The 9165-nt window shown below is 46.8% G+C and overlaps 1 non-coding gene across 1 annotated transcript; it reads left to right on the top strand.

Moving 5' to 3' along the window:
• Positions 1 to 2931: 2931 nt before the first annotated feature.
• LOC119924421 lies at positions 2932 to 3069 on the top strand. The gene has a single exon (XR_005449134.1). It is a non-coding gene; the product is annotated as a small nucleolar RNA SNORA7 (small nucleolar RNA).
• The last annotated feature ends 6096 nt before the right edge of the window (positions 3070 to 9165 follow it).

The raw sequence follows: 9165 nt of genomic DNA, 5'->3' as shown, positions 1-9165 counted from the left end.
GTTATACTATACTCTACCAAGTGTTTAGTACAGTGCTCTGCATACTGTAAGCCATCAAAGAATGTGATTGACTCCTAAATCATTTTTATTAATATCATCAACATCATCCTCAGTCAAAAGTAGTTATTGAGCACTTACTATGTGCAGAGCACTGTACTAAAATCTTGGGAGAGTACAATACAACAAAATCAGCCATCATGTTCCCTGCCCATTACAAATTAGCAGTCTAGAAGACCACCTAATTGAATATTTGCTCATCCCACTGGATAAAGTCACCAAGACCCGGGACAGTTGGGAGTCTGAAATGTCTTGGATATTATATTAGGAGTCCACAGGTGAATGGCTATCCCTACTACCCCCAATAAGTCAGCAAAAATCAAAGCAATGCAGGGAATCATTGCTGTCCGTCCATCCGGATTCTAATACCGGCTTTGGCACTAGTCTGCTGTGTGATCTTGGGCAAGTCCCTTCACTTCTCTGGCCCTCAATTACCTCATCTGTAAAATGGCGATTGAGACCATGAGCTCCACGTGGGACAGGGGATTATGCCCAACTCGATTTGCTTGTAACCGCCCCAGTGCTTAGTGCAGTGCCTGGCACAAAGAAAGCACTTAACAAATACCATAATGATTATGATGATGATGATGATGATGATTAACCCACCTGGAAGATAAACCTGAAAGCAATTACACGATCCCTCTAAATATACTGTTGCAAGACTCTGAAGGGGGTAGCTGGATCTAGTCCAAGAAGTGTAAATTAATGGGCTTCTGATCATAATTATAATTAATTATCATAATCATAATTATCAACGTTATCATTATTGTCTTTATTAGCAGTTTACATGTAACAAGTGCTGCGTAGAAACAAAACGACCAGCTCAGACAAAGTCCCTGGCCATAAGAGTCTCGGAATATAAGAGAAAGAGAAACCGTGTATCAAATCCTCGTGTTACAGAGACCCAGAGCGTTTAGGTTGGTCACCCAATGTCACACAGCTGGCCAATGGAAGGGTTGGCATTAGAACTGAAATGTTATGGCTTCCAGTGGCATGATCAATTCCCTCTAGACAGTAAGCTCCTAGTGGGCGGGAAACGTGCCTACCAAATCTTTTCTTTACCTTCCCTTCCAGACCCTGTCCTCCACTTGATTTTCCCATCACCGTAGATTACTCACCAACCGTCCTGTCTCACATGCCCATAACTTTGGCATTATCCTCGACTCCTCTCTCTCATTCAGCCCACAAATTCAATACATCACTAAATTCTGTCAGTTCCACCTTCACACCATGGCTAGAATCTGTCCTTTCCTCTCCATCTGAACTGCTATCACGTTAATCCAGTCCCTTATTCTAGCCCACCTTGATCACGTTATCAGTCTTCTTGCTGATCTCCTATACCTCCTGTCTCTCCCCACTCCAGTCCATACTCCACTCTGCTGCCCGGCTCATTTTTCTATAAAAACCTTCAGTCCATGCTTTCCACTCCTCGAGAAACTCCAGCTTTTGCCCAGGCACCTCCGCATCAAACGGAAACTCTTCACTAAAGGCTTTAAAGCACTTAATAACTTGCCCCCTCCTACCTCCCCTTGCTACGCTCCTACTATAATCCAGACACCAAGCTTCACTCCTGTAGTCAATATGATTGATTTACTGATGGATTGAATATCATCACAACGAAACGGAAATTTCAACATATAGCAGAGTCTCGGAGAATCTCCTTTTTAAGACTGTCCACAGAGAAGCTTTCAGGTCCCGGTTCCTCAGGCGGTAGATGAGGAGGTTCAGGGCCGAGGGGATGAGAGTGTAAAAGCGCCTTGAGATAGCCGAACACGCCTGTGGAGAGGAAGATCGTGACGACGATGAGATGGGGCAGGAAGGTGGAGAAGGCTTTGGCCCACCTACAGTGGCCGGCATCGTCAGAACATCCCGCACGAGGCGACAATAAAAATGGAGCCTACGGCACCTATGGTTAGACCAAAGATCACGCTCATGTTGTTGGTAGAGTGGTCTTCAGAGCAGGTGATCTTCAGCAGGGAGGGTACGTCACAGAAGAAATGCTGGACGACGATAAGGAGATTCCAGGTCAAGGTCGCCAGGTAGACCAGGAGGAACAGCACGGCGTGGACCAGGTGCACCTCCCGGACCTCCGAAAATCCCAGCAGGCAGAATTCCCTCACCGTAGAGATGTTGGACATTTCTGGGGGATTATGTCATGTCCCTGCACAAGAAGAGGGAAGACTTTAGTTTACAGGCCTCGATAGTGACGATAAAGCAATCAACATTAATTCCCGTAGGATTAAATCAATCATTTGTACGTTTTGAGTACCTACAGAGTTCAATAGTATTAGTACAAATGATCCCTGCTGTCAAGGAATTCCAAGCTCACAGTCTTGTAGGAGTGGTATAGTGTAGTGGAAAGAGTACAGTCCTTGGAGTCGGAGGATTGGGGTTCTAATTCTGGCCCTATGATTTGCTGCTGTGTGACTTTGGGCAGCATACTTAACTTCACTGAGCCTCAGATTCCTCATTTATAAAATGGAAATTCAAGGCCTGGTCTCCCTGCTACTAAGACTGTGAGCCCTGTGCAGATTAGAGACCATGTCCTACCAGACTATTGTGCATCTATTCCCTGTACATACTACTGTTCCTGGTATATAATTAGCATTTAACAAGAGACACAAGCATTATTATTATTTGGGGAGACAGAAACCTAAAATAAATTGCAGATAGGAGACTACCAGAGAGCATAAAGAGATGAACTGCTGTGAAATGCTGTAGGTCAATCAACATATTTATTGAGCAGTTACTATGTGCAAAATATTGCACTAAATGCTCGGGAGAGTCTAATATAATGGGGTTAGTATTTACATTCCCTGCCTACGATGAGCTAATAGTCTAGAAGTGATTTTATTCTTAAACTAATATCCTCAGTCCCTTTCAGGATCGCACCTGGAGAGTTTCCAGTACTCTTCCAGTCTCGGCTATGGGAGGGAAAGTCAGGCAGAGTCTTACCCATTCCTTTTCTAACCTGGCCAGTGGCTAACGAGTGGAAAGAAATCTGCTACAAATCAAAACTCACCTGTGCTGGGCAGCAAAGGCATAGGAGAGAATCGAGGGTGTAGGCCCAGGTTTCCTGCATGGAATAAGGCAATGGTAAACCATTTCTTTATGTGTACCAAGAAAACTCTATGGTTACATATACCAGAATGACTACTGGTAGTTTATCCATAAATCCTCCTTCCGCACAGTGTAAACCTGAATCTCTGCCGTTGTCTTTGATCCATATTTTTATAATTTGTACATCTGCCTTTGACTCTTTCCCATGCCGCAGCTGCCCAGCACAGGTAAATCAACTTTGTCTGGTGCTTCCGCTTAGACCTTTCCGTTATGGGTAACCCTAGCGAACGTATATCTCAGTGGCCTAGCTCTAAGCTTCACTGGTGTAGGGAAACTCTCCTGACACGGTAAGGCACTGATTCGTAGGAGAATTTCCGATGAGAAGAATTAATAATGGTACCAGGGTTTTTCCCAGAATCAGTCACGCTTTCTCATCCCTGACAATCAAGTTCCCGCTGAAATCGTTTTTAACATAAAGGAACTACTGACAGCCAAAGTGACTGTAGCATCGTGCTTATATTCGGTTGTAACATCCTAGCCTGGTAGGGGGTTACCATGGTAGCCAGGGTGGGAATGCTGGAGGGAGGAGAGCTCAGTCGGTGATGGGGCCACTGATGGATAGAGCACGGGCCTGGGAGTCAGAAAGATGTGGGTTCTAATCCCTGCTCCCTCACAAGTCTATGTGACTTTGGGCAAGTCACTTCACTTCCCTGTACCTCGGTTACCTCATCTGTAAAATGGGGATAAGAGTGTAAGCCCCATGATGGACAGGGTCTGTGTCCAACCTGATTAACTTGTACCTAACCCAGAGCTTAGAACAGTGCTTGGCACACAGTAAGGGCTTAACATGTACCAATATTATTTATTATTTATTATTGCTGGCAAGCCATTCCCCTCCTACAAGCCTGCCCTGTTTGGGGTATGCTCTTGGTCTGAATTGGTCTCTCTCCCCTTCTAGATTGTGAACCCGTTGTGGACAGGGAATGTCTCTATTTGTTGTTGAATTGTACTTTCCAAGCGCTTAGTACAGTACTCTGGGCACAGTAAACGGTCAATAAATACGACTGAATGAATGAATGAACTCTAACCTGTTCCCCGAATGCTAGAATCCTTCCAGATGGCTCTATCTCTATCTCATGAGATATCTATCTCATCCTTCTAGTTCCATCCTGCCTCTCTCCACCTCCGCTCACTCTCACCAGGGCAGCTGGGGCTGGAAGGGAGCACTGATCCTCCCTGAACTGGGCTTGTATCTTCTTTCTCTTCGGATTCCTGGGTTGGATCAGCCACAAAGGGACAGCCAGGAACCTTCAGCTACTCTCCGTTCTCCCATGGATGCTTACCTGCTCTCCAGGCAGGCCCCATCCCCATAGATAAAGCAGTCACTGCCCCGAGGGGAATCCCTGGAGGACCGGCTTGGGCTCCTGTGGAGGGACCTCGTGGGCCAGGCGACGCGAGAACTCTCTGGAGATGAGGACTTGGCATTCTCACCTGCAGCAACGGTCCTACCCTGTGATGTTCCCATTATAACAATACCAGTATCCAGAGAGAGAGAGAGACAGGGAGAGAGTGATATGCTTCTGAATATGAGAAGCAGCATGATTTAGTGGAAAGAACCTGGGCATGATTGTCCCAGCTCTCCAGAATGCTTGCCGGGCGACCATGGGCAAGGCACTTCACTTCTCTGGGCCTCAGTTTCCTCAGCTGTAAAATAGAGATGCAATACTGGTTCTCCCTCCAACCTAGACCGTGAACTTCATGTGGGACAGGAATGTGTGCAACCCGAATAATCTGTATCTATTCCAGCGCTTGGAACAGTGCTTGACACTAAGTAAGTGCTTAACAACTACAATATCAAAAATATACCCTCATATCCTCATTGGGGAAGTACGAACGGTTCCTCAGAGTAACCAATGGAGAATCAGAGCTCTCAACACAGAGATAGGGAGTGATAGATTGGTAAACTCAGTTAGTGTCTGGAGGCTAGAAGCAGCTTGGCCTGGTGGATAGAGCCCGGACCTGGGAGTCAGAGAAACTGGGTTCCAATCCCTACTTCACCGCTCATCTGCAGTGTGATCTTGGGCAAGTCACTCCATTTCCCAGTGCCTCAGTTACCTCCTCTGAGAGGCTGACAGTACCATGCCGGATAGAGACTGTATCCAATGTGATTATCTTGTATCTACCCCAGCATTTAGCCACATGTTAGCTGGTTGACGTTGGACAAGTCACTTCACTTCTCCTATGCATGACTCTCATCTGTAAAATGGGGACCAAATCCTATACCCTCCTTACTAAGACTGTGAGCCCCATGTGAACAAGGGCTTTATCCAACCTGATTATATCTTTATTCATTCATTCAATCGCATTTATTGAGCGCTTACCACGTGCAGAACACTGTACTGAGCACTTGGAAAGTACAATTCAGCAACAAATAGAGACAATCCCTGCCCATAATGGGCTCAGAGTCTAGAAGCGGGGAGACAGGCATCAAAAAAGTAAATAGGCAGTCAAATGTAGGGGACAGTTACCATGATTGTGTCCCTTCTCCCTTGTCACCCTCTGATTTTCTGATTTTCATAACCACCAAGAGTGATCTTAAAATTCATAAAATTACTGTTATTATCAGTAGTAGTATCAACATTATCATTATTGAGTTTATAAAGGATTTATTTGCAAAAGACTGACAAGTGCTGTAGTAGAAACAAACTAATCAGATTGGACATGTTTCCTGACCCACAGGGGCTCAGATTGTAAGAGAAAGAGAGAACATATATTGAATCACGATTTTACAGAGAGCCCCAAATACGTTAGGAGGCTGGACCAAGACCATACAGCAGGCCGGTGGCAGAACCGGGCAGACCTTTCAAATCTCATGACTCCCAGCCACATGCTCATTCCACTAAGCCATGATGCCTCCCAAACAATCACTTGTCATTCATTGTTTCATTCATTCAATTATATTTACTGAGTGCCTACCGTGTGCAGAGCACTGTATTAAGCGCTTGGAAAGTACTATTCAGAGAAAAGAGAGACAATCCCTGCCTACACTGGGCTTACAGTCACACATGGGTTATAAGCCTATGTCCCAGACATTGACCAATCCTCAGGCGCTGGACTTTCTCTTTGGACAGCTCTTCATATGGATTCCCCCTCGGTCAGAATGACGAATGGGATAGTCAGCAAAAGGAAGCATACATTATTTCCCTTAGAGAAGGGAGGAGGAATCTCCCCGTTAGGACTCTCCACAGGGCGGTGTTAATGTCCCTGTTCCTCAAGCTGTAGATGAGAGGGTTCAGGGCAGGGGGCACCACGGTGTAGAACACGGACATCAGCAGGTCCAGGGTCGAGGGGGAGTCTCACAAGAGCTTGAAGTAGGAGATGACGACCATAGAGAGTAAGACGGTGAAGATGGTGAGGTGGGGCAGGCAGGTGGAGAAGGCTTTGGCCCGGCCCTCGGTAGCCTTCATCCTCAACACCGCCTGGAAGATTTGCACGTAAGGGATAATGATGAAGACGAGGCAGATGACACATAAAGCTACCCCACAGGTGACGCTCACATCAATGGCGACGTGGTCCTCGGAGCAGGAGATCTTCACCAGGGAGGGGACATCACAGAAGAACTGCTGAACGATGATGGACCCACAGTAGCTCAGGGAGAAGGTCAGGCTGAATACAAGACGCCAAACAACACTCCTCAGACCCAGAAGGCGGCCGCCATCTTCCCACAGGCTGTGTTGGTCATGATGAGCTCATAGCGCAGGGAGCAGCAGATGGCAGCGTAGTGGTCGTAGGACATGGCCGTGAGGAAGAAAAACTCTGAACCGACAAACAGGACCATCCAGGAAGACCTGAGCGGAACAGCTCAAGAAGTAAAAGGAGTTGCAGTTGGTCAAGGAGTTGAGGACGGAATTGGGGACGATAACGGTGATGAGGCAGGGGTCGAGAACAGACAGAGTCATGAGGAAGAGGTACATGAGGGTGTAGAGGCATCTGTCAAGGACGGTGACAGCGACGATGAGGAGATTCCCCTTCAGGACCGCCAGGTAGACCAGGAGGAACAGCGCGGCGTGGACCAGCTGAAGATCTTGGATCTCTGAGAATCCCATTAGGAGAACTTCCCTCACGGTGGAGACTTTGGACATTTTTGGGAGGCAGCATTGACTCTCAAATGCAATGGATGTGGGAAGAGCCAAAGTTAGAATCCAATGATGTGGTGAGTGAAGGAATTAACAAGACCCTTGCTGGTGATTCTCTATGGAGAGGAGACAGTTATTGAATTCAAAATGATCTTTGAGTTCACCGTGGAGACATTCAACATTCCTGGGGAATGATGTCGACTCCCTGCAGAGGAAGAGGGAAGGCTTCAATTTATAGACATTGATGTTGGGGGTGAAGGAATAAGACTAAATCAATCAAGTCTATTTATTGAGTACCTACAGAGGACACAGTATTAGTACATATTATCACTGCCCCCAAGTAACTTCCATTCTATTCAATTCATTCAATGGAAAGAACAGGGGATTTGGAGTCAGAGGTCATGGGTTCAAATCTCGACTCCGCCAATTGTCAGCTGTGTGACTTTGGGCAAGTCACTTAACTTCTCTGTCCCTCGGTTACCTCATCTGTAAAATGGGTATTAAGACTGTGAGCCCCCCGTAAGACAATCTGATCACCTTGTAACCGCCCCAGCGCTTAGAACAGGGCATTGCACATAGTAAGCCCTTAATAAATGCCAATATTATTATTATTATTATTCTATAAGACGCAACAAGCTTCAAAGCATGTAGAGGCGGTGTGCACTACTGGGAGGAACACAGGCCTGGGAGTCAGAGGACCTGGGCTCTAATCCCAGATCAACCACTTGTCGGCTGCATAGCCAAGGGAAAGTGACTGAATTTTTCTATGCCTCAGTTTTCTCAATATTAAATGAGGATTCGATACCTCTTTTCCCTCCTACTTACTCTATGAATACCTCGTGCGACACGGATTGTGTTTTACCAGTTTGTCCTGAATCTCCCACAGCACTTAATACTTTGCTTGGCACATGGTAAGCACTTAATAAATATCAAGAAAATTATTTTTGGTTGCGGAGCCTGAAACAAAATGAATAGCAAATTGCAGAGGTCAGAAAACATAAAGCTCTCCAAACTTTTAGAAAGGGTCGTCCACATTCGCTGCCTCGAATTCCTCAATGACAACTCTCTCCCTTGACCCCCTCCAATCTGGCTTCCGTCCCCTGCACTCCACCAAAACTACCCTCTCAAAGGTCACCAATGACTGCCTGCTTGCCAAGTCCAATGGCTCCTACTCTATCCTAATCCTCCTCGACCACTCAGCTGCCTTCGACACTGTGGATCACCTCCTTCTCCTCAACACGCTATTCAACCTTGGCTTCACAGACTCCGTCCTCTCCTAGTTCTCCTCTTATCTCTCTGGCCGTTCATTCTCAGCCTCCCTCGCGGGCCCCTCCTCCCCCTTCCATCCCCTTACTGTAGGGATTCCTCAAGGGTCAGTTCTTGGTCCCCTTCTGTTCTTTATCTACACTCACTCCCTTGGTGAATTCATTCGCTCTCACGGCTTCAACTATCATCTCTACGCTGATGACAACCAAATCTACATCTCCGCCCCTGCTCTCTCTCCCTCCCTCCATGCTTGTATCTCCTCCTGCCTTCAGGACATCTCCGTCTGGATGTCTACCCGCAATCTAAACCTCAACACGTCCAAGACGGAACTCCTTATCTTCCCTCCCAAACCGTGTCCTCTTCCTGACTTTCCCATCACTGTAGACGGCACTACCATCCTTCCCGTCTCACAAGCCCGCAACCTTGGTGTGGGATCATCTTCGAAACCTCTCTCTCATTCACCCTACACATTCAATCCGTCAACGAAAGCTGCCGGTCTCACCTCCACAACATTGTCAAGATCAGCCCTTTCCTCTCCATCTAACCGCTACCTTGCTGATTCAATCTCTCATCCTATCCCGACTGGATTATAGCATCAGCCTCCTTCCTGATCTCCCATCCTCCTGTCTCTCACCACTTCAGTCTA

This window comes from Tachyglossus aculeatus, unplaced genomic scaffold (genome assembly GCF_015852505.1).
Source record: "Tachyglossus aculeatus isolate mTacAcu1 unplaced genomic scaffold, mTacAcu1.pri scaffold_99_arrow_ctg1, whole genome shotgun sequence".
Lineage (NCBI taxonomy): Eukaryota > Metazoa > Chordata > Mammalia > Monotremata > Tachyglossidae > Tachyglossus > Tachyglossus aculeatus.
This window is presented reverse-complemented; position numbering and strand designations above follow the sequence as displayed.